The 26,970-nt window shown below is 37.6% G+C and overlaps 1 protein-coding gene and 1 long non-coding RNA gene across 3 annotated transcripts in view; one reads left to right on the top strand and one right to left on the bottom strand.

The window, feature by feature from the left end:
• Positions 1 to 21,249, top strand: part of LOC149074117 (uncharacterized) — a 420,692-nt gene extending 399,443 nt beyond the window's left edge. For both annotated transcript variants that reach the window (XM_089246242.1, XM_089246238.1), the window contains 2 exons: positions 17,122 to 17,377; positions 20,997 to 21,249. The gene's annotated coding sequence lies outside the window, so the exon portion shown is untranslated. The remainder of the gene's footprint in view (positions 1 to 17,121; positions 17,378 to 20,996) is intronic.
• LOC149074116 (uncharacterized) overlaps positions 3,170 to 26,970 on the bottom strand; it is a 65,611-nt gene continuing 41,810 nt past the window's right edge. Inside the window, exon 2 of the long non-coding RNA XR_016194346.1 lies at positions 3,170 to 3,615. This is a non-coding gene — a long non-coding RNA (uncharacterized LOC149074116). The remainder of the gene's footprint in view (positions 3,616 to 26,970) is intronic.

Raw genomic sequence — 26,970 nt, 5'->3', positions numbered from 1 at the left:
CTGATTTAAATTTGATGTCGACACACTAGTAGAGAAAAAAAAAACTTGATTTAGGGTTATATATATGGATAGAACCTTCATTATCTGAATGTTGACAGTGATGCTGGTTAAAAAAACAAGTGCCCTATTCATTACATCAAGCCAACTCTGTATTCAGAACGTGTCATCAGCGGGCATTTCCCTAATCTATGGCCTTCCCAATTCTTAATCCATGCGATTTTTGACTTTGGGGCATTTGAAATGTCGTGTAAGTCATGACAATCCTAGAATTTTACCTGACCTTAAAGTCAGCATTTCACGCCACGTGCTGAACATTTCCCCACACACACTTTGGTCAGTTGTGGAACATGCCATCTTGTGATCTTGCATGGTATCTGAAAATGATGGCCATCATGTGGAACATGTTTTGTTGCAGTAAAAATTGTAAAAGTGTTTAATAATTGTTAAAATTTTAAACGTTTGCGTAAATGTGTCATTAATAAAACGCCCTCTGGTGGTGGCATGTGCAACTAATTTTTCCCCCTGAAACAAATTCCCAATAACTTCATGAAGTCTTTCACAAAATTTTACAATTTTCTGATGACTGGCTTCACCTGTAGGCTACTTTAAAATAGGGTCTTTTAATTATGGACGCCCAGACATAAGATATTTTTTAGATAAGATATTTTCCCTAATAAGCTTGAGGTGACCACTGATAGATAGCGTGCCTTTCTTTCCAAACCAGTAAATTGCATTATAGTGATATGGCCAAAGTTGGTGTTTGGCATAATAGACTGTTAGGTACTCATGCACACTTCAGACTCTGTAGTAAATTGCCCATAGTGATAGACTGGGGTTGTGCTTGGTTTGAAAGAAAGTCAATGTGTGTGTGTACTGCAAAAGCCCAAAATTCGCCAATTTGCGAAGTGGCGGGTGATTCCTGTCCAAAGTCTGATTAAAAAAGACATGATTTGGAATAATTGTCAAGTTGCTGTATCTTTTTGTGATAATTGTGTCCATATTAGTTATGAAAAGCCATCAAACCAGTCACGATGCAGTAATCATTTCTTTTTCATTATGTTTGGCAGGAAAACCACATGTTTATATATTATTTTTATAGTTTTTCCTCTCAAATTTCATTCGTTACATGGAGCTAATCCAGTATAGCTGTTATATATAGACATGCATCAGACATTGGCGATTAAAAAAAATGGATTTGGCTCCTACCGAGCCGTCTTACATCTGCCCATCGAGCTTTGACATGGGATCTATGGGTGCTTTATAAAATATCTGGTCAAAGTCAGAATTACTTCTGGAATTCAGACTGGCCAATTCACAAATCGGCTGCACTTCTGGCTTTGGCAGTAATATATGTGTAGCAACTCATATAGCTTAGCAAAACAATTACATCTATAACCATAATCTTGTTCATAATAATATTACTTTTTGGTGTTTGAGAGATTTTCTATAAATGTATACAGCCACTGCTCAATTTTATGAACCTCCAATTTACAAACTTGGGCTGTGCGACACATCTTCATAAACTAATCCTCTGGTTCCAAACAGCATGCCATAAGAATTAAAGAGAGAGAGAGTTAAATTCTTTTCCATTTCACAAACCAATTTTAATCATTCAATCTCTATTTTATGATTTAGTTCTCATCTTTCAGAAATTTTTTTTATGGAATTTTAAATTGTTTTGTAGACCAAAAGTTTTTTGCAAAAGAGCTATAAATATTTGATGATCAAATTTCAAATAATCAAAGCGATATCAAAGGGCAGTTGTAAAACTTTTTTTCAGATATTCAGATGAACCATGTTGAATTACTGAATCCACCATTTCAGTGTTATGGTTTATGGATCAGGAAATCATTCCTTGAGAAAGGGATTTATAAAAAACTCCCCTGTCACCGGGTCTCCGAGTGCACTCACCACGGGCTCGCGGCCGCTTGAGAGAAATTAAAAAAACAACTAAATTAAAAAAAAATAATTATGAGTATTTTTAAATAGCAAAAATAAACCAGTAACTTTGATGAATAAATAAAAAAATTGCTTACGAGGCTCCGCGAGCTAAAAAAGGTTAAGAACGGCTGGTATAGAAAGTCTTTTTGAATCTAGAATTCAGAAGAGCATTATGAAATTAATGTTCTTGCAGCAGATCATTCCTTAATTACTGCATGGAATGATGTCCTGGGGACTCAGGCTATTTGACCCCCCCCCTCCACCCAACAAATTTTGTAAGGAGAGTAGAGCCCCACCCCCAATAATCAATTAAATGAAACTGCCATTCTCGAATAATTTTTCTCGAGTATGTGCTAGAGTCGTGTAGGCTATATGAGTTGTCCAGTTGAAAAACTTGTTAAGCACCAACCAGATTTTTTACATTAAGTGAAAAAGAAACTTTTATGGAGTGTATTTTTTGAGCTGATGTGTGCTAAAATGTTAATATTATGCCATTAAATTTCAAGCAGTTAGCTCGAAAAATACTCTACATAAGTTTCTCTCACTTTCTGTAAAAAAATCTGGTTGGCACTTAACGAGTTTTGCCACTGTATGATTCATATACAAGGTGCCTGGGCAACTTTCAGCTCCCCCAATGATTCCTTTATAGCCACGCCTATGAAGAGCATTGACAGACCAGTACAAAGGTAAGCCACAGAATGACTATGACATTTTATAGGCTTATAGAATCTTGCTTACACCAAAATGCCCCAATGAAGTGGACAGAAGAAAACAAAACCCACCAATAAAAATGAGCGAATCATAAATTTTTGGTCTATAGTTTTTCTTCATCGTCTTTCCTATTTATGAACTAATTGTTCAAGTCTGAGAGCCAAATGCGTCAGATCCCAGTGTGGAATGTATGACATACTTTGAGGTTGCACATACATGAAAGAAATATATAATTTGAGTGTACCTACATTGGTGCTAAATACATCATGTTTTGATCAAATACATTTTTATGAACACACGAGTTCAATGCTGGATTTTTCAAGTAGAATGAGTTTAATTGAAGCTTCAAAAATTTCATGTTCATTAATTTTAATAATTTTAACACTTTTTCAATTTAATTGACTCTTCAATTTAATATGAAGATGAATATAGTGCATATTTTGATTTAGAAAGGAAACAAACACTGAGCAAGAGCAAAAAATAAAACTCGGAAATTAATTTGGCACTTTGAGATCACTCATATTTATTGGAATGTAAATTCTACAACCAATCAGTTCAAACACTTGCTCAAAATATAGCAGTAAAATCATTGTAGATGGTAAACCATAGCATAACAGCATTAGCATTAACAGGGAACTTTTTGTATTATCAAAAAGTCAATTGCACAAGATATAGCAGAAAAATCATAACAGATGATAAACATAGCATATTTGCGGTATTTTTGACAAAACTTTATCATGCACTTGCAGAAAAAACATTGCAGGTAGTAAACATAGAATACTGGCAATAGGTTAACATGAAAGTTTGTGCATCGAATGTTCGAATATATAGAAATCAGAAAAAATTAAAATGATTCAAATATTAGAGCTGTTATCAATTTCTGTAGAAATAAATATGTACATCACCCTTCAAGGTTGTAGTAAATATTGTTGTAGTCCAGGCCCCACAACAACCAGGAAATATCTGTAAAAGAAATACAAAAGTTTACTCAAAATGAATAGGATAGAATGCAAAACTTGAGAATTGAACTTGTATATATATCTCCCCTCCTCTCTTTAAAAAAAAAAAAAAAAAAAAATTCACGAAAATACCTTTCAGTTCCATTACTGTTCGATTATCCAGTTTCTAAATGCAGAAACTTGTGCTTTGGAGCAATGGATCGGCTTCTGAAGAGCAGCTTTACTCAACTTGATATGATGACCACAGTGGAGATGGCAGTAATCCAGATGCTCCTTGCAGAGAGAGTTGAAAGTTGGGCATCCGTATGTCTCTATATTCACATGCGGTATTTCCATTTTGGAAAGGAAATTTTTCTTGTGGTGTCCACCTTTGTAGGCGACGAGATTCCTTTCATCTGTGCGGCACTCGGCATACATCTCAGCAAGTACACTCTTCATTTCAGCATAAGTTAAATTCTTCTTTTCACCCGGGCTTGGACGCAAGGGCAGGCCATGGTGCTTAGACTCCAGGAAGTGAATGTGCTTCCGGTCGGCTTGAGTGAAATGATCATCCTTCACGTTTCTGAGGTCGCAAAGAAAATGCTTCACTTCGTTTATGTCAGATCCGGAAATTTTACAGTAGGCTATTTCTCTGACAAGAAAAATGGATTCCAACTTCCCGGTATGCGGATTCAGACGCGATGCAGGGAACCCTTCGATATCGATAATGCAACAAATCTTATTCATTCTGTAAGCTTCTATTGGTACTTCAATTCGATCCCCTCTACTAGAAGTTAATTTGACACTTCTAAACAGAGCGAAATTACTGTGCTGTTTCCTTGCTGGTCGGATTTTCTCCAATGATCGAATGAAAGCAATTTATCACTGCAGTCACTATTTTGGCGCTAACGGGTCAATATTTTCTTACCAATTTTTCATCGTGTCATTCCACTCGGCAACTTCGAACGTCTAGCCGTTGCCGGTTGTGGGGTTCACTTTTTATACCGCTTTCGAATGTCACGTGCTAGTGGAAACGTTGCATCACAGTCAAGTACCGAGCCAAATAGCTTAACTCGCCAAACTTACCATTTAGCTAACAACCTTATAGAAGCTGATCACGTGGTGTACTTGGTTTTTAAGGTTCTCAAAATTACGGGTATTATTATTCGAATTACAGGTATCCCGCAATTTCACTATAACGTGATTTTGAAAAGTTGATTTTAAAAATTGTGATCCGCAAGATTTGGTGTGTAGTTCGATTTTTTAGTCCTGAAAATAGGCTTGTAAATTAGAGGTATGACATATTAAAATGGAAAAATCCAGGCTCGTGGCTAGAAATTTCGTTCGGAGGGGGACCACTTGCATTTCGGGAGGGAGACCAAAGTTTTCGAACAATAGATTTGGCCATCTTCCCCCCCCCCCATTTTTTTCAGCCATTTTCACACATTCCGGGGGGGGGGGGTAGACTCCCAAACTCCCCCGCTACGGCTTTGACAAAATCCGTTGGATTTCTTGATGCAGATGCGACGTGGAAGAAACGCTAGAATTTATCTCACCAACAGGGCGGTTCGAGCTTATCTGCCGCCGTAATAGACAACCATGGTGGGAGACTGAAATCGTTTCGCAGAAGAGCTCGATCTTTTTAACCGTCCAATTCCACGCACCATAGTTTACCCAACAAAATAGCTTCACCTTACGTCCCACTGGAAAGACACTGTCCCGCTTTTTTTGGTCCAGCATTATTTCTCACCATTCTTAATTATGCCAGATAACTATCTGCATTAAAGCTTTTGCTGTTGAGCCACTATATATTTTTTCCCTTTTGAGTTTGAATTTTTTAATAAAAATTAAAAAATATTAATGCCAAAATATACAGTATCCATGGGGCGCATTATTGTAACGTCACGACCGGCAGTGCTGATTCCAAACAAACATGAGCTGAGTGAGATTATAAAGGAAAACGCCATAGAACGTAAATGAGATTCTGTTTAAATTATTTTTCTGAAAAAAAAATGATTAAATAAGACTTGCGTGCTCTTGAAACATGTGAACATGCAGTGTTAAAAATATAATAATAGTTTGTCTCTAATTAGCTATGAAAGCTTTATATTTCTCGCATGTTATCCGTTTACGTGCGTTTGGCCTAATCTCTGTTCGTTCTAACTTGGGTCCTGATGTAAATAAAAGCACGTGTGCGATGCCCAAAATGATTGGTTGAAGAACATTTCACCTTTTCTTACTGTGCAACACCGCCAAAAATATAGTCCTTTGCCCCCTTCATACCATAAAATACCTCATAATTTTTATTTTTTAAAAATATTTATTCCATATTATTTCAAAGTTATCTGGAAGACGGGAAAAAATATTTTTTAAAGATCGGTCAAAACGTTTTTGTTGCTATGTCTTTAGGGTGGGTGTTGACAGGATACGCGTTTCTTACTCAAACCGCTTCTTCAAGAGGTCTTGCAAGAAAAAGAGCTTTCTCTTTATCGTTTGACGACATAAATGAAATATGCGTGTCTATCTTGTTTGGCTGGGCCATTTGAAAATTCATTTCTTTGCAGCTGCTCTGGACACTGTATATTCAGAGCAATTAGGTCAAACGCACGTGAACGGATAGCATGCGAGAAAAAAAAAGCACCCATAGCTAATTAGAGACGAACTATTATTATATTTTTAACATTGCATGTTCATAAAGTTTTTATTTCAAGAGCTCGCAAGTGTTATTTAATCATTTAGTTTTTAGAAAAATAATTTAAACAGGCTCATCTACGTCCTATGGAGTTTTCCTTTATAATCTCGCTCAGCTCATGTTTGTTTGGAATCAGCGATGCCGGTCATGACGTCACCACTAATGCGCCCTATTCCAAGGTTCTCCTTGTCCGATTGCTAATTTCGCAAATGCACCGCTATTCCGCGATTACACGATTTCAGCCAATCACGTCTCTTCTTGGTTTACGATAATTCCCACTACCTTAATATCGTAAGATCTGTTGCGCTTTCGGTTACAAGGTGGCTTCCTTATGTAATCACTGGAATGTATTCTGAAATATTAACACGCTGTTATGCCAAAACAAACATTATTTTAAGTCGCGTAAGGGAAGAATTAAAATTCCGTAGTTAATGGTATCGAGTGATGAAAGTGGCAATAAATTTCGAAGAAAAAAAAATGCACTAAAAGTATATGCTTTTGGTGATAAACAGTTTTAGGACCCAATTTGGCAGCCGAGTTAGTGTAGCTGATAGTATATCGGACTGCGTACCTGAAGACCAAGGTTCGAATCCAGTTTTAGAAAGTTATTCCTCGTCAGAAAATGATTTAAAAATTTTAATTCTTTTTGCTGATGCAATGCATTTTACAATATATTTTGCGGACTCTTAAAATACAAGTACTGTAAATCAGTTAAATATTATAACAAAAGCATGCAGAAGAAATTAAGACCAATGATGTTATAAAAAAACGTATAGTTTGCTTTTAGTGTCTTTTCTTTTCCTAAGTTCCGATTTTTAAATATTTTATAGCTGTTTACGACTAATTAACGTGCATAATATAAGTATATATATATTATACAATAATTTTTCTGTTTATTTGAAAATACGAAAAAATTGTGTAATAGCGGTGCATTTGCGAAATATGCTGTCGGATTACGATGTTTGGCCGTACTGTATAGTCGGGGCCGGGCTGCATATTCCGCAATCACATCGCTATTCCGCGATTACACGATTTTTTCCACACTGCTAATCACGTTGCTTCATTCTCTACGATAATTTTCGTAATTCAACGATATCTTCATTTTCCTATCTGATCGCGGAACAGTGGTACAAACACAAGATAGATTTTCATCCGTGTTCCGCGAGATATTTCAAATGTGCAATCGCGCTATTTTCAATGTTATATTAACGATTTTATTTTTTAAACCAACAAATTTATACAAAGCAAACTTAAGTATTCAAACAGTTAAAGGCGGATAACGATTTTAAACTTCTGAAAATGTGATAGAAAACCTGCATACTTTGGTAAAAAATTTTTCGATATAGCAAATCTCTCTCTCGACTAAAAATAAACAGATGCACGTTAATTAGTCGTAAACAGCTATAAAATATATAAAAATCGGAACTTAAGAAAATATAACTACGGTTTTTATAACATTATTGGTCTTAAATATAACAAAAGCGTGCAGAAGAAATTCACTATATGCAGTACTCATATTTCATAACTCCGCAAAATATATTTAGCATTAAAGAAAATTGTTTAAATCATTTTCTGGCGAGGAGTGGAAAAAAAACTTCCACGAGCTAGAATCGAAACTTGGTCATCAGTAGAGCCTGGAGTATATGCACTAAAAAAGTGGCAAAATATGCTCTAAAAATATGCACTTAAAAATGCAAAAATATGCACATAAAAATGCAAAAATATGCACATAAAAATGCAAAAATATGCACATAAAAATGCAAAAATATGCACATAAAAATGCAAAAATATGCACATAAAAATGCAAAAATAAACACTTAAAATACAAAATGTGCACTTATAATGCCAAAATATGCACTGAAAATCCCAAAACATGCACTAGAAATCTTGAAAGTAGAAAATTCCGAAATATGTACAAAAAATGAGAAAATATGCATTAAAAAATCATGACCGCAGAAAAAATTGCTACAGCAGGGACTCCTCCATCGAAGGGTTAGCGCACCAACCTCTCGATGACTATAAAAAACAAGCCTGCCGTTCGGAATCGGCAATAAATTGTAGGCCCCGGTCTAATTAGGCCTCGTGTGCAGAAAATGACCGTGGTGCGACAAAAATGATCAATGATGAAAAAATATCACCATGCAAAAGAAAAGCAGATGTGTTTTTGAAATGCAACTTTTCTATTTTTTAGTGCACATGTATTTCATTTAAAAAAATATCCCCTCATATACACTGCTCAAAACAATTAGGGGAGCAAGCAAAAAAGTGAAGAAAACCGTGCGAGACAGCCACATATTGGCATACAATGGATAGTACACGCGTATCAATGCGCAATACAGAAAAAAGACGTAAAAAAATTTGGAATTAAGCTTCAATTCTTTGAAAATATGGAAAAAAGATGATTTAGGGCAACAATTTGGTTATATGTAAACGATAAAAAAAAGTACTGTTTAGACATGATGCATGAGTTTTAATAGGGCGTGTGGTCTCCTCGAACAGCTAAGACTGCTGCACACCTGTTTGCCATGGATGCGATGAGGTTATCGATCAGACTTTGGGGAATACTGTTCCACTCCTCAAGAAGTGCAATCTGCAAGTCTCGGACAGTAACAGGCGGCAACTTGGTCGCACAGCAATGCGTCGATTGGATTCAGGTCGCTGGCCATTCCATACGCTGTATTGTTTCAGCTTCAAACATGTTCTCCACCAGACGAGCTCTATGCGGTCGGACATTATCATCCTGGAAAACAAAGGAATCTCCAATGACTCCAGCGTAAGGGATGACATGAGGTCGCAGTATCTCGTCTGCATACCTTCGGGCCGTCAAAGTGCCATTCCGAATGATATGCAGGTCCGTACGTCCGCCTATGCTGATTCCACCCCATACCATCCAACCAGCTTGTCTGTATTTTGACCTTTCACGAACGAATGCGGGGTTATTTCGAGTGCCCGTCCCTCCATACCAGAACACGCGGGTGTCACACTCCAGACTGAATCGGGACTCGTCTGTAAACAGCACTTGGCTCCAATCATGTTGCTCCCAATCTCGATGTTCAGCAGCCCATCTTCTTCGGGCCGCACGGTGGCGTGTGGTCAACGGAATGCAGACCATTGGCCTACGTGCATAGAGCCCTCCCTCATGAAGCCGATTACGTACTGTTTGGCTGGACACCCTTCGTCCTGTTGCCAAGAGCAACCGTCTTTGCAGCTGCGTAGCATTGTCTGTTGTTTCGACGGGCTGTTAACCGTACATACCGGTCATCAGTTGCTGTAGTGGCGCGTGGCCGACCTTGCCATGGTCGACGTCTAACATTTCCTGTTTCTTGGAATCGATTCCACAGCCTTGCAACAACACTTCTGGTGACTCCAACAGCGTCCGCGACACTACGTTGTGTTTGCCCGGATTCCAGTCTGCCTATAACACGCCATGCCATGGATTCCGGTAAATCACGTTGTTGAGACATCCTCAAGTCACCTTGTCTCAAACAAAAAATACTGCGCAATCGAATTTCACAGTTACGGCAGTAAAACAGACGTTTCTGCAACATCCCGATTTCTGCCCTTATCTCCTTTTTCTGGTTTTTGACGTCATGAACTTTGATTTGCGTATGAAGTTTTCTTCTTCCTTTTCCTGCTAGAGTTTAAATTATGGATGATTCATTTTATGTTACTTATCGGTATACATCTTTGCGTAATTTTGTTAAAACTATGTGCTCCCCTAATTGTTTTGAGCAGTGTATATTTATACACCCGCATATGCAAATAATTTCTACATGTTTTTTATTCAGGCATTTTGCAATTTTCAGTTTGTTGCAGCTGCTTAATAAAAAAAATACCAGTAACAAAAGAATTTCGACATTATTTGTAACAAAAAAATTAACACTGACATATCTCTACAAATAGCCTTTCATTAAATCGGTTAATATTCGTATGCATTAATGCTAAAAAAAACCAAAATATGTAAATGCATATCCATATACTCCGGGCTCTAGTCATCAGTTTCAGTCTGATGCTCAGTAAAATTACAAATACAACGCCACAACAGGCAAAATGCCCATAAAGAATATTTATGGTTGTCTTATACTAAGTATGGATAGCTTCTCGATTTACTCCAACATGTTTATCGTATTTCTTTTTAAACGTCTCAATTGTGTTACAATTAGGGTGACCATACGTCCCGTATTTTCTCTTTTTTTGACCGTCCCGACTTTTTGGCAAAAGTGTTCCGGTTTTTCCCGTATTTTACACGACACCTACTTGAATTTTTATTCTTTATTGAAGTCGAAGATTGAGATTATTTTTCAACTCATAAATTATTTTATGATAGAACTATATATGGGATATTAATCTCCCACATTTGCTTTGGTAAACGTTTTTTTTTTCGTGGAATACATTTTAATCCACTGCAATTTGCAGTAATGCATCATTTCCCGCCATTGTGATTTTCCGTTATTTCAACAATATTTGGCAAGTTTGTTTGGTTTTGGCATCCTTTTTGGCGATAATTGGCGATGTCCCGTATTTCTCTCGAGGAAATATGGTCAGCCTAGTTACAATATACTACCTCGGGGGTAAGTTATTCCATTTATTAACAACCCTATTAGAAAAAATTCCCTGATACACCATAGCCTTGCACTGTCCCTCACCAATCGACACTGGTGTCTTGTAAAAGCAGTCGATTGGCGGTGTACAAGAAGTTCATGGTCCATCCCATTGAATATTTTGAATACTTCGATCATATCTCCTCGACACCTGCGTTCATCCAATGTAAACATATTCAAAAAATGAAGTCTTTCTTCATAACTCAAGCCCTGTGTGCACATTAAGGACACGCGTAGCTCTTCTGTGCACCCCTTCAACCAAATCTATGTCCCTCTGTAGGTATGGTTTCCAAAACCTTACAGCATACGCCAGTCCAGGACGTACTAAGCCTCGAAAAAGCGGAAGAATGACTTTAGGAGAACGCGGAGAGACCTTTTGGAAAATGAGACCAAGCATGCTATTCGCTTTTTTGACCACCGCTGAACAATGTTCAGAAAACCTAAGTCGCTCGTCAATGAGAATTCCCAAATCGGTGACCCTAGTTGCATCCGGGATAGTGACACCATTCAACTCGTAAGAGAACCGTGGGGTTGTTCGAACCAAAATGAGTGACCATGCACTTATCAACGCTAAACGCCATGCTCCATTCATTTGCCCATGCTACAATCGTGTTTAAGTTGGTCTGGAGCAACTCCCTATCGTTTTGATTCCCGATTACGTCCATTAGCTTCACATCATCTGCGAATTTGCTAGTAATCCCATCGATACCCTGATCGAGTTTATCGATAAAAAGTGAAAAAAGTATGGGGGCCAAGGACACTTCCTTGAGGAACTGCACTTGTGACACCTGTCAAACCAGAGAACTCCCCGTTCACCATAACTCGTTGAGACCTATCTCTTAACCATGATTCTATCCAATTCAGCAAGTTGCCCCCAATTCCAATCTCGGGTAAACGCTTCAAGAGTTTACCAGGTTGGACCCGATCGAATGCCTTCTGGAAATCAAGGTAAACAACATCTACATTTTTGCCCTCACCCAAAGCCTTAGTCACGTGATCATAAAAGCAAAGGAGGTTAGTTACACATGACTTTCCCGTCCTGAACCCATGCTGATTATCCTACAATACATTATTCTCGTCTATCCACTTCACAAACTGCCTTTTGATGATAATTTCCAAAATTTTCGAGAGGGAGCTTGTCAAGCTCACTGAACGATAATTTGACACATTTTCTCTACCACCCTTCTTAAATATGGGAACAACATCAGCAAGTTTCCAATCCCTTGAGTTGCTGAGGGAATCGTCCCAACTCCTGTATATCTGTGCGACTGGCCCCAACAATTCATTAGCACATTCCCTGAGGACCCTGGGATAGATATCATCTGGTCCTGGTGGTTTGCTTGCACATACATTTCTTAGAAGATTTAGGACCTCCACGTCTTCTACTTGAATATCGTTGAGGGTTTTATTACCCCATGCAACACCCGTATATCGAATATCATTATCTCCATTAAAAACCGACGCGAAAAAGTCATTGAAAGCACTACACACGCCTACATTGCTCTCTACCCTAGAGCCTCCTATTGAGAGGGGGGCCAACTGTCCCCTTACATCCATTATTGACATATCGAAAAAATGATTTTGGGTCAGAGCCAATGTTATCTGCCAACCCAGATTCAACTTCCTTTTTACCATCCCTTATCGCTTCCTTCAACACTCTTCTTTTATCATTAAACAATAATAGTTCACCTCGCCCACTTTTATACTCTCTGAATGCTCTTTTCTTTAGAAGATAAAGGTTACGCACGCTATCCGTTAACCATAAAGGGTGCGATGTACAAACACGCTTTTTTCGAATAAAGGGTATGACGCCATGCCAAACAGAGGACAGCTTCGTACTAAATTCTTCCCATTGATTTACCACTCCTACTGATTTCAACCGGTCTTTGAAAATTTCCGCTAACCTTCCTCTCAAAACATCAAAGTTAGTTCTCCGAAAACAAGGAACCAGTCTTTTGTTATCAACCTTACCCGAGGAAAAGTTACAGTGAAGTATGACGATATATGACGAGCACCAACTTAAGAAAGTCTCTTTCATACTGATCTCTAGATGAAAGGTTCTCCCAATCAATACCTAGGTAACTGAAATCCCCTAGTATGAGAACCCTCTTACGCAGGCCTGTCATTTAATGGGGCCGTTGCCCTCCCCTTTTGTTCTCAAGTTCAACCCATTTAGTTTCAATATCACTTCTCTGCACGTTACAATCTCTAGCCTTCAACAGGAAATTGTAACAATATATACTTTTAATGAAGAAAATTTCTCTTTTTTCCCTTCCAAATGTATTACCACCTTCATCACTCGCTACCAAATTAACCACGGAATTTTAACCCTTCCCTTACCCGAATTAAAATAAACAATTTTGTGTGGCATACAGCGTGTTAATCTTTCAGAATACAGTCCAGTAACTACATAACGAAGCCACCTCGTGACCGAAAGCTCAACAGATCGTACGATATTAAGGTAGTGGGAATTACCGTAAAATACACAAGAGACGTGATTGGCTGAAATCGTGTAATCGCAGTGCATTTGTGAAATTAACTGCTGGGCTTGCGATTTTTACTGCCCTGCAAAAAAAATATTTGTGACCTCTCCAAAAACTCTACAACTTACGAACCTTTCAAGTTTTGACAATAATACTTTGGCAGTCGTAGCAACATTAATTTCATTTGGCCTTAGCAATATTTGGTGAAAATTTTTCATGCACGTGATCGATTAGAAAATTAAAATATTGAAGGGAAAAAAATTTTTAGAACTCAGTTTATTACACTCATTTTTTCATTATTTCAGGAGTGTTGGTAGTTTGGATCAAACGCAATGCGTAATGATAAAAAAATATATTTTAAATAATTTCTAATAATTAATTTTCAGAATCTCGGCTACAATTACGAGGGAGTAGGCGTGTCTGGTGCCCCGAGCCAGAAGGGATTTCGAATTCACCCTCAAACTGCTCTTTCTACATTACACGGGGGTGCCGAAATGCGTGCTTGCCCTGGCAGACAAAGGCTCTATTTCCGGGTCTGGTTGGAATCATCAGAAAGTCACGGTTTTCGTTATAACCCAAACGTATAAAAATTTAAAAATGTGAATCGTAAAATTCATACAAAATGTGTTCTCAATGGTAAATATTTTCTTGTAATATATTTGATTTCATGTAGATACTTTCTCGAAACAGCGAACGAAAATTTAAACCTGGAAAATAGGACTGGTCTGACTAATCGATCAATTGTTAATCGCAGTTATAAATTTTAGTTGAGTTAATCGATTCATGGCCGTATTCACCAACACGGTTTAAACTACAATCGCAGGTTAAACGATTAGCGATCGACACGGATTGGTTAAAATCCTCATTCGATCCTTAAACCCTTTCACTTGCGATTGTAGTTTAAACTGTTGGTGAATATGGCTGTCAATCAATCCGATCAAAAAACTCGATTAAAATTTTTATTAAAAGTTCATACTTTAACTTGATTTATTTGACTAAGGCCGCGATTACACTATATTGCACACTAAGTTTGATAAAATCCCTTTTATAAAACTTGAAAAATCTAACCAATAAGGTTATTGGTTACATTTTAGAAAATGCAACCGGTGATCTTATTTGCTGCATTTTTCAAGTTTTATAAAAGGACTTTTATAGTATATTATCCGCCTAAGGGCCGTATTCACCGACATAGTTTAAACTGTAGTCACAAATTTTGGATGAGAGATCAACATAGATTGGTTAAAAACCAGAATTTAACCAATCCGTGTCGATCTCTTATCAAAAAATTGTGACTAGTTTAAACCATGTCGGTGAATACCACCCTAAACCGATTAAATATTTTCAATTATGTTCCTTTACTAAGTGATCTTATTTAGAAATATTTGAATCAATATTTTGCTCAAATTTTTCACCATGAGGAAACCGAAGTCGATTAAACGAAAACTAATGATGATTTCTAAAATTAACCATTAAAAAAATAAAAAGACGAGAGATCTCAAAATATTCCAGGATTTGACAAATATGTTCAACATATCGCCCTCATTATACCAGAGACATGACTGCGAATTTTCAGTTTTGGGTTTATCAGATGGCGGGATAACTTATTTTACACGTAAATAAGCGTATCCCCCTATTGAAACACATTTTAAAACAACATTCATACGCAGGGATTACAAGTTTGGTAAAAGTTCTTTTATAAAACTTTAAAAATGCAACTAATGATCGTACCGGTTATATTCACGCAAATGCAACCGATAGTCTTATTGGCTGCTATTTTAAAAAGTTTTATAAAAGAACGTTTATCTCACACAAACTTTTATAGTGTAATCCCGATTATAGAGTAACATTCAAAAGTCGTTTTCGAAGTTCTAGAATTTCGCACATTCCTGTTTCTGGTAAAGAGGTAGTAAAATAGCTTCACAAGCGGGCGGCCTTTATTTCTCAATCTATAAGTATTTACTAATTATCACAAAAAATGAGTAACTTTGCCTAGTTTTAATTTATACAAAAAATGCCACGTTTTTAAGACAAATAAATTTAATTGGTCGAATGGTCGACGCGTTTCGGCTCTTCAATGGAGAGCCGTCATCAGGACTTCGTGGTGAGAATTATGAGCCGTTAAAACCCAAAACGGCTCCGTGATATGATTGGCTGCCGATGATGTAACAAAAATGAATGGGTTACCGGCTGCGAGGGATTTGGTGAAGAAAGTGGCAGTACATGGTTGGCGTCGAAATTTCATTTTCGGTTATGCTTTCCTTCTTCGCTGATCGTACCGCCATTTTTACCTCACGTTTTGCGCTTGCTTTTTCTCGGGTTTTTAATTCGTAATTGTCATTCCATGACGAAAATAAACGGCCAACAAACAATACATTCTACTGTTGATGCGTTCAGAACGTGAAAGCACTCGGCTCGACATTCTTCGCAATCATCTGATTGAAAAGCTATTGACATGAAATTGAATGTGAGGAGCATGTATTCTCATCGATCCTGGGTGAGTTGATTCGTTTGTTAAAATTATTCGTAGTCGAACTTCGATTTAACGAATTGTGTAAAACCGGCATTTCCATACCTTAAATTGAGAAAATTGTTTTATCGGGAGGGGAGGGGGTGACATTATTAATGCAGATATATGCACAGAAACTTCCTAAAATTCCTTGAATCAAGGAAATCGTGATACGACCATCATTAAAATTGCTGGGCAGGGGCGTTCTAAGAGCATCACGGCCCCCAGAGGCGTACGCAGTGCCGGGGGAGGGGGCCTTCCCAAACCGACCAAAAATTAGGAAAAAATGAGGGACCCCCACCAGGACAAATTGTTGCCCACCAATTGCCATGCTTACTGTCCAATTGAAACCGAATCTCAGTCATGCTGCTCTCGAGGCCCTCAGGCTGGGGGGGGGGGGGCCCGACCCCACACGCTGGGGTGGTCCCATGCATTAAGATGACACTGGCATCAAAGTTACAATAGCCTATTTCCTGCATTAGCTGGCATGCCTTAAAAATTAGGAGAGAATCCAGCTTATTGAAATTTGTAGTCTAGTCCATTTCCAGCATGCGGGAAAACCAAGGTTCAATGAGGATATCATGATACATTTAAAAAATTGATTTCAATTTATATTAAATAAATAAGCTAATTAGAATAAAATAATGGTTTTTCCACTATAGGAAACGTTGAAGAATTGGGTAGTGATAAGAACGTGGTCGTTATAACGCTTGTTCACTGTATTTCCATTAATTCATTTAATCTATGTAAACATATCTTTAGTATCTGACATATTTCTTAAATTATATGTTTGTTTGCGTGTAAAGCAAACACAAAGCTAAAACATTTTTTTTTTGTTGACCCCACCATGAAATCACCAGTGGCGACAACTTTAAAATGACTGAAAATGGAAATTACGCCAGAACCTTAACCCTTTAAGCGGTTTTTAAAATTTTCCTGATGTGCATCGCAATTGCCACTTATGTTTATAAAAGTGTGCTAAAAGAACCAGAGATATTTCGGGGTGACCAAAATAAAATAGATCAAGTTTAACAAGATATCTCAAGATTGCCGCTGTAAGGGTTTACTGTGATTTTTGTGGGGCCAAGTGTGATTTTGCTGTTCCCACCACTAGAATTTGATTATTGATTTTGCAACTGTGTTTTTTCCCCATATGAAATTAGTAGCCCTTCTGAATTTTGTGCCCCCCCCCCCCCCAGTTCTGGCCCTGAGTTGTGTTTTTTAAATACACGATTTTCTTTTTTTGTAGATTTTGATCTTTGGAAAGGCAGTCAAAATATTTCTATCAAAAGCAGCATCAGAATGATACAAAATGAATGTGGAAGACCTTTGTCTGTCATAGGTCAGGAAATTTCGCCAGCAGATGCACTAGCCATAGAGGTTGGAAAAGTCAGGGTAGCGGAAAGATGAATGTCTAGTGTACTGCTGAAATAATATTATTTGAAAGTTCAGGAATCAAAGTACAGCACTGGCAAAATTACTTTGGCTCTTACCAAAGCAGAGAGGTAAGAAATTGTGATTCTTCCCCCTTCCTTAATGCATCTTTTCTAGTTATTGAGCTTATACCTCTATATTTAATGACATGTTGGTAGCAATGAAGTCATTAACACACTAACCTACATTTTTCTATATTCAATTGTGCCTTTTTTTTTTCAAAAATGTTATAGCCATGAAAACTACAGAAACAATCTAAAAATCAATGTTATATTAGAAATAGTACCATGGCCCCCTCCACCAGGGGCAGCTCGAGCTTGACTGCGGCCTGGGTGCAAAGCCTTGTGTGCTGCCCCTAAAGAAAACTCTTGCGAGAGAGGCTGACATTAGGGTTTCTAAATTCTTGACATTTTTGAGCGTCCGGGAACAGGATATTGTATTTCCAGACAATTTGGGAAATCACTTATTTACAGTGGAACCCTGTTTATATAACTAATTTATAATACTTTCTCATTTATATTACGTTTAGGTTTAGCCTCAATTATTCTCTATACTTTTTAAAAAAAAAGTTATATTTCATTTATGCATCATATAACTTCAACTATACTACGTTTTCACTCCGATTTGAATCCCAAATTTTGGCAAAAGTATCATTTCACTCAATTAATGTACATGGGAATTTTTTGAAATCTCACTTAACATATCGTGTATGTAAAACACTGCAATTAGACAAATACTTAGATTTTTATACACCTTAGGTTTTGGTTTATGACACTTAATAATAAATGGCGAAATATAATAAAATTTTGCAATGATACAGTCAATAGATTTTTAGAAATTGTGTTTTAAACCCAAGTAAAATGTCAGAAATAACATTCTTCATAAAACGCCATTAAAATTTTCATTCACAGATTACTTGATGTAAAAACCAGGGTTGGGTCAAAAGACATAAGCGTCAAAATCTTAAGTGAATGCTTTTGGATGATGTTTTGAACACAATAAGTATATAATATTATGAAAAACACTTTCATATGTTTCATTTTATCTACACTACTGATTACCTGTGTTCAATTTACTTAGCAAAGTGGAGCTGTTTATTTAAAATATGTGTGATAGGAGATCAGGGATAGGTTTCTTACCTCACAGAAATTAGCTCGGTATTAAAACAGTCAAAAACTTACTGATGTCAAATAGTTTTTGTTAACCTCATAGATAGGTTGAATAACAAAACGCTTTTATGTAGATTAACATGTTTTTATATTTTGAATTATAATTACTGAGCACAAAATATCTATTTTGATATTTTAAATTTTCTGATCTACCCACAAAATTTTATTCCATTTAAAATTTCTCGTGTAGCATCTGTTAATACACTAATTGTGCTCATTTATTCTCACCTAAAAATTTTATATCTTAGGTCATATAAATCCAGAGTTTTAACAAGTATTTTTAATCAAAGAACTGGCAGGACATGATGCCCATTGCATATTTAGATACAGCTTCAGTCAAAAAACCATTGCATTATAAATGCTAGTAAATATACCATATCATAGTAAAAAAATTTATCCTTACTCATGCACTAAGTTACAAGAGTTTCTTAAGCATCATGTACAAGCCAGCACTGCCAAATTAGAGAAAATTTTAGTCTTACAATTTATTATTTTGATTGCTAGATATATTCTAATGTTATACACGATAAGGGTATCGCTTTGAATATCAGTGATTATTTAGATAATTTAATAATAACAGAAAACAACATTACATATATGATGTAAAAGAACTTTTTTAAATACCTCTCTGTTATGAAAAGAGTGCAGCAGATGATTTATATCAATACACATATATAAGCAGTTAAAGAAATTTTGGAGGATCATGAATCATCTTGGATTGAAGAATATTAAATCATTCCATAGTTTTTCGTTCAGCATTTATGCTATGCTTTATTAAAAAGTGTATATTTATTAAAAGTGTATATTTATTAAAAGTGTATTTGTAAGAAAGAAAACATATATTGTCCAAAATAATTCTTTAGAGTAGAAAGTTATTTTACAATCATATTAAGTATTTATTCTTTGTATAACAGTCACTTTGAACATTACATGTAATTAACATATGCATTTCCAATGAGAATTTTTATATTGAAAAGCAATATTTGAGGTAACTTGCCAATCCTGGTAAAAATTCAACTCTAAAGTGGGCATAGCTTCGGTTCTAAGCGTCAAAGGCCTGGTTTGGAATCACAAAAAATGGGGCTTTCATAAAAAATGAAGAAAAAAAGAAACCAATATTTTTTTCTTCCAAAATGTGGACTCGTATGGTTTCAGATAACAATAACGAATTGATAACTATAGCCGAAAGAAACCCAGAAGCCAAATGATGATCTTGAGTCCTACTTGGTCAAACAGGATACATGAAAACAGGGCAACTCCATTTTACATATAGCTCAGGGCTTGACAAATCTCAGTCGACGTGGTGATTATAAAATGGGTAAATAGTCGCCTGAAATTCATGCGATTGTTAAAAGGGAGTCTAAGGGTGGCACAAAATTTTCTGATTTTATTGCAGTGTGCCTTTCAACATCAGGAGGAGTCATTAAGTCTCTGAAAAGTCGAAAAACATTATTTAGGACTGTTTTGAGGAAAAAAAAAATCTTTTTTTTTTAAATTCAGTCATGTGTTTAATTTATGTACTGTATGTGTTCTATAGATCCCTCAAGGCAGTCTTTCAAGCAAACTGGATTTGGATAATTGACTGAGAATTTGAAGTTTCTTTTTTTGATCTTACCTTTTGTGTGCCTGCATTGCCGGAAGTTCATTACAAAAGCAGCTTCACACATCCCACACATCCATGGATTATAGCAGCTAATAATATTCAGATAGCCTATCGATGTCATGTGCAAGCAAAAATCATCAACCAGAATACAGAAATGTTTGTCAATAGGGTGGAGGGGTGTTGCATTTTTTAATCTCCTACAAAAGTATGGTTAAACCTCAGCTTCTAAATGCAAAAAAAAAAAAAAATAACAAAAGCCATAAGTCCTGATAACTATCAATGAACTTTTGCCTATGCTACAATATTGGTCCATTCTATATTTTATATTAGTGATTGATAGCAATATCCAAATGATAGCATTATGCATGATTTCAATAAACCGCATCTACTGTATTGTGTAAGAAGAATTTTGGCCTCCTCCGATACCCTCCACCTCCCTTGTCAGCAAAATTTTAAATATATTATAATAATGATTTCAAATATTTTCAGAAAAAAATATTACAAAAGAAAACACCTTTTACGTGCTATTGTAATCATTTTCAATCATTTTAAAGGTTGGTAACTCAAAGTTTTTCTGTAGGAAATTCCTTGGTTTCCCCCCCCCCCCTTCCTCTCAGAAGTCAATTCTGCTCAAGTGTATTGTAGCATGTTTTTTGTTCCATGCATGATGCTAAGGTGAAAATGGGGTTTCACCTGTTCTGCCATCTTTTTAAAACTATCCCATCTTTTTTGGAACACCATCTGTTTGCTCACCGTCCTTGCTTGAGTTAAAAACCTATTCCCAGCATCAGTCCTCGCTTGGGAAATTTCCCTGTTGTGGCCTTTCAGTTTGTATTTGTATTATAAATTGTTAAATGAATGTTTTTTTATCATAACTGCTTGTCTAGTATTTTACAATTGTTTTCATTCTCTTTTCAGATAAAATGAAAGCTGGGGTCTTTCTCCACAAAACACTAGATGATATCAGAGATTCATTAGTTTCAGTTCTCGAAAGGAAACATTTAATCACCAAAAAGACAACATTCAAAAGGAGTTTGACACTTTTATGCTAAGAAAGTAGAAATGATCGAAAGTTTAGAAAGTCCTTTGCATGTGCATAGTGGCTGCAATCATACGTATTGTAAATGAACATTAGTTGATATTTTTTCATCAATAAATACTTCAATTTCAATTTACTGTATTTTGTGATTTATTTACAAAAATGATGTGAAATTTTCATTGAACTCTGAAGACTTGCTAGGATTTGGAGCGGAGGTGCTTTTGAACTTTTTCTAAACAAGTCTGATTCCTATCCTTTGTTACTGTATTAATTTATATTCACCAGCTTATGAATTTTGATATTCGAGAAGTGGAAGATATTTTGAATAACATTGAATTTTGAAAATATAAAGGTATTTGAGTATTGCTTTTTTGGCAATAATGGTAGCCTATCAAAAAAAATGTTATTACCCTTTTAGACCTTGAATTCAATGATAACACACCTACAATCCTTAAAGTCAGGGCTGAACTCACTAAGTTGAAAAAACTAACTCTTTTCCCATAATATTTAGTGCAAAGCAATGTAAAAACAATAGGTTGCTTGTATTCCCATCCACGCCATCATTCCTCTAGTGATTAAAGCACAAAACTTGGGTGAAACCTGATAACGTGAGCGCATACAAACAAACGAAATTTTGAATAGCTCAATTTATTTGTGCAGTATTTCCAATACTTCAAGTGTAAAACCAAAGCATAGAAAGACTGGCACCGAAGAATTTAATTTGATAGTTTGTTGTTCGAACAACATTTCATTTTGTGTCAACGTCTCTTTTCCAGCAATTAAAAAAATCTGCCAAATTACTGATCTCCCGGTCTCTGCTCAGTAGCGTACGCAGGATTTTCTTAAGGAGAGGTGCTCATTTTTTTTCACCGCAAAAAAAAAACCACTGATAGCTTGGGGAGGGCATATAGGTTCCCTGAGCATCCCCCCCCCCCCACGCGTAGGCTTTTGCTTGGGGGTTTTGAACCCCATCTTGCGTACGTCAGTGGTTCTGCACTTCTTTTTTCAGTATGTTGCACATTAGTACAGCATACTCAGTATATATATAATGATGAAAACTAATTAAAAATATGAACATATAAAAAATTATGAAAATTTAGAATTGTAAGAGATACATTATTAAAATCTAATGTGAGAGTTAATTATAACCCCATTGTTGAAAATTTAGAATAAATGAAAGAAATACGCAATTGAAAATTTATGACAATTATAAAATTGCATTTTTGAAAAAAATTCTGATAATCAGTAAAAGCCTTCCATTGTCCATTAGTGCCGAGAGGGGGGGGGGGGTCCATCCCCTCAAAACCTAAGAAAATGACAGAGATATATGTTATAACATGGTATAATCGTTTGCTCTCTATTACTCTGTCCCCTCCCCTCAAAAATAAATTTCTGGACAGGGCCGCAATTATAGATGCTTAGTTAGCCGATGCAAGCACGCATTTTGGTGCCTCGTCCTTCTAATATTGAAGGTGGGGTTAATAGATTATATTTGCGCCCCCTCTGGTCCGGGGCACCAAATCTGTTTGCTGCCCTGGTCCTGGGGTCCATTTGATCTAGTGGCTCTCTTATTGTTAAAACACTATACTGATAAGAATCATGACGAAACTTTTTTCGCTTATAAGCTTGGAAGTGAAAAAAGTTAAGTCCGTGTGATTACACGGACCAACCGTAATCTTACCATTGACCTTTCTTTTCAACATTACTGTAATGCAAGGATACTCAATCTTTAGGAGAGCGCGGGCCACGAGTGATCTGGAGCTGAGCCACGAGTAATATGTGGAACTGCACCGCAGGCCGCTTACGTGCTCTGGAACTGTGCCGCACATCACTTAAGTGATCTGTAATTATGTCGTGGGTCACTTGACTGATTTGTAAATGTGTCGCGGGCCACTTGAGCGATGTGAACTGTTCCAAAGGCCCCTTAAATGATCTAAAATGTGCCGCGGATCACTAAAATGATCTGGAAATGTGTCGGGTTCGCTCAAGTGTTCTAGACCATGCCGCAGGTAAGTGATCTGTGTATATGTCGCGGGTCACTTGAGTGATTGATGTTAAACTGTTCCAAGAGCCATTCAAGTTCTCTGTAAATGTGCCACGGGCCGTTTAAGTGTGCTCTGGAACTGTGCGGCGGTCACTCAAGTGATCTGAAAATGTTTACAAAATTAAGTTTGAGGTCGCAGGCACATCAGATAAGTCCGAGGACCACAGTTGGCCACGGTTCGAGCATGTATGAAACAACAGCACAGTAGTATTGAATGCAACCAATATCTCAAAACGAGAAATTTCATGGATGGGAAATTTTCATTAGAATTAAAAATTCACGGTTTGAAAAAAACTTTTTTCTCTCGAAGACGAAAATCCACAAAATGCGTATTTTTACTAGAAATGACGTGATAACGGGGGAAATTTTGCAATTTTCTGAGTTCTACGTAGTTTTGTCCCGTAAAATACAGATTACATGGTCATGAGATTTCCAGATACAGTTCTGTTTTGAAAGATGGCAACATAAGGTCATCTTGGCGACTTGTTTCTAAGATTGAAAAGTACAATTTCTTGCCAAATATGATAAACTAATGAAACCACGTTAGTACGCTTATACTGACGTCACTCCCTCATCAGCCAATCATATCACTGAGCCGTTTTGGGTTTTAACGGCTCGTGTGAGAATTCACACGAATGAGTCGTGGAAGAGTGATGTTTACGTCTGGTCGTCCGAAGAGTTCGCCTTTGTATTTGCTGCGTCCGAGTGGTCTTTGGATGCGAATTGGGGAGCCATCTGTTGTAAAGTGTTGAAAGTTTTTTCACGACTGAGGTTAATAAAGCCTGTCCAAGCTGACGAAATAGGTGGTGTGTTTCTTCCATCATTAACGAGGAAATTCTAGCATGTTCTGATGAAGTATCCATCGAGAAAATTCAATTCAGAATTGTGTGTTGCTTTTTTAAAAACAAACGCTTTATCAAAATAATGTGAATGTTGCCAACAGTGTTGGGCAATAGCCGAACTATCCGTCCGTCCCTTCTCAACATGCTTTCGGTGTTCGAGAACTCGAATATTTAGATTTCTTCTAGATTGGCCAATATATCCATTTTCACAATTCTTGCATGGGATGAAGTAGATACCAGATTCTTTGGAGGGTGAGATAGGATCTTTCAGATGGGAAAAGGTGAGTATATTTGTTGGCTGTTTCTTCAAGTTTCATGATCTCTTCTATCTTCAAGAAATTTGACTTCCATACAATATTCCAGCCTTGAAGAAACAGCCAACAAATATACTCACCTTTTCCCATCTGAAAGATCCTATCTCACCCTCCAAAGAATCTGGTATCTACTTCATCCCATGCAAGAATATGCGGTGACTACCGACGATTGAATGCCATTACAGAACCTGACAGGTATCCAATACCACATATTCAGGATTTTGATTCTGAACTACACGGCAAATCAATTTTCAGTAAAATTGATTTAAAACGTGCATATTATCAAATTCCGGTAGAACCTAGCGACATTCCTAAAACAGCCGTCATAACAGACCGTAGGTTTATTTGAGTATTTATACATGCCTTTTGGGTTACGGAATGCTGGACAAACTTTTCAAAGATTCATACATGAAACTTTGAGAGGACTCCAATGTTTTGCATATCTTGACGACATTCTCGTCGCCTCTACCGACGCTGAAACTCACTTGTCTGATTTGGAAGCAGTTTTTATAAGGCTGAATGAAAAAGGTCTTATTTTAAATCTTGACAAGTGCATATTTGGTGTTCAAGAACTACCATTTCTGGGTTGCTTAATTTCAAAAGAGGGTATTAAACCCGCACCCGAAAAAGTCTTAGTTCTTACAAATTATCCAAAACCAACATCAGCTCGAGCATTATGACGTTTTTTAGCTATGGTTAACTTTTACGGCGATTCATTCCCAAGGCAGCTTTGCAACAACTACATCTGTATGATCTCATTTAGGGTCGTAAAAAGAATGATTCTACTCCCCTTCAATGGACTGAGCAAACTAACAATGCTTTCGAAATCTGTAAGCAATCAATTGCAGACGAAGCCTTGTTAGCTCATCCACATGGTAAATTGTCCTTACTCGTTGATGCATCCGATTTGGGTATTGGCGCAGTGTTGCAACAAAATGTTAATAATAAATCAGAGCCATTAGGATTTTTTTCTCGTCGTTTAACACCTGCTGAGAGCAAATACAGCACATACGATAGAGAACTGTTAGCGGCATACTGTGCTCTAAAGCATTTCAGTTTCAATCTTGAAGGTAGACTGTTTACAATTTTTACAGATCATCGCCCGTTGACCTTTGCTATGCAGCAAAAGCATGATAAAAATTCTCCTCGTCAACAGCGACAATTACACTTCATCAGTCAATTCACTACCGATATCCGTTTCATTTCTGGTGACAAGAACTGTGCGGCTGATGCATTTTCCCGCTTAGAGCAAATAGAAATGCCCAGTGACATAGATTATGCAGAACTCGCTGAGGCACAGAAACTTGATGAACTTCACCAGTGGCGTCGGAGCCGGGGGTGCTCGAGCACCCACGGAAGTTTGTAGAGCGGGTTCGAGCACCCACAGAATTGATTCAAAAATCGAAATTTCCTATATGAATCTCAAGACGGGCACCCACAGGTTCGAAACAGTTCCGACGCCCCTGAACTTCACCACTTGCAAAATGATTCTTCATTGACTTTCAAACCAATAATTCTGACCTCTGGAACTCCACCATTGCATTGCGACGTTTCAACTATAACACCAAACATGGCCTCCGCTCTGTCCCTTGCGGCTGGGCCATGCTGGAAGAACTCTCCTGACATCCGGGCCCGGCGAACATCCCCCGACTCGCAAGCCACCGGGTCCGTCCCGCCGGGACCCCACTCCATCCCAAGCAGCCACACTCCGGGAAGCTCCCGGAAACCTCCGATGGTCAAGAAGGAGTACAGGTGGACCGCCCGCCAGATCTCCGACCCAGCAAAAACATTCCGAGGCACTCGGCTCCCCTAGTCCACGAGAGAACACCCCCGTCCGCCACTCATCGCTCAAAGGAGCAACAGAACGGAACCAAACGTCCGTCCCCCTCCGGCAGCCCGCGCCCGTCCATGCCAACACCGCACTCCGTCCCCACCAATCCATCCGCAGATGGACCCGTGGGATCTCGGTTGCCAATCACTCGCTTCAGCTCCTTTGCCACCTGAAAGAAAACATGCATACATGGCACATGGAAGCACTGAACAGAAACGACGTCTCAACTGGACATGTACGCCCGTACATTCCCAAAGACTTACGGAAATCAGTGTTCCAGACCATTCACAATCTAGCTCACTCTGGTCCCCGACCAACTACCGCCGCAGTAAAGAAACATACATATGAAAGTCTTTGAAAAAGGACTGTTCACAGTGGTGTAAAGAATGCATGGAGTGCCAACGATATAAAATCAGCCGTCACACTAAATCTCCAATGGGATCTTTTCCCTTACCTCAGCTTTGCCCTTACCTCTTCCTTTTCTCAGCTTTGGCCAAATTCATGGGAACGAAAAAGAATAGAACTACTGCCTACCACCCTTCAGCCAATGGGATGATCGAACGCTTCCATAGACAGCTGAAAGAAGCTCTAAAATGCAGTTTGACTTTTACCGAGAGATGGACCGAGAAATTACCAGCGGTCATGCTCGGCATTCGAACTGCACTCAAGGAAAACTTAAATACTTCCCCAGCTGAACTAGTATATGGTACTAATATCCGCTTGCCTGGAGAGTTTTTTCTTTCTTTTTCAGGTCCGAAATCGCAGAAGCAGACCCTACATAACCTGTGGGAGCACTTCCAACAGATTCGACCGAAACCTGCT

The sequence above is a fragment of the Pholcus phalangioides genome, unplaced genomic scaffold, assembly GCF_987345545.1.
Source record: "Pholcus phalangioides strain wild (caught in Gottingen) unplaced genomic scaffold, Ppha-v1.0 ptg000017l_1, whole genome shotgun sequence".
In the NCBI taxonomy this organism is placed as follows: Eukaryota; Metazoa; Arthropoda; class Arachnida; order Araneae; family Pholcidae; genus Pholcus; species Pholcus phalangioides.
This window is presented reverse-complemented; position numbering and strand designations above follow the sequence as displayed.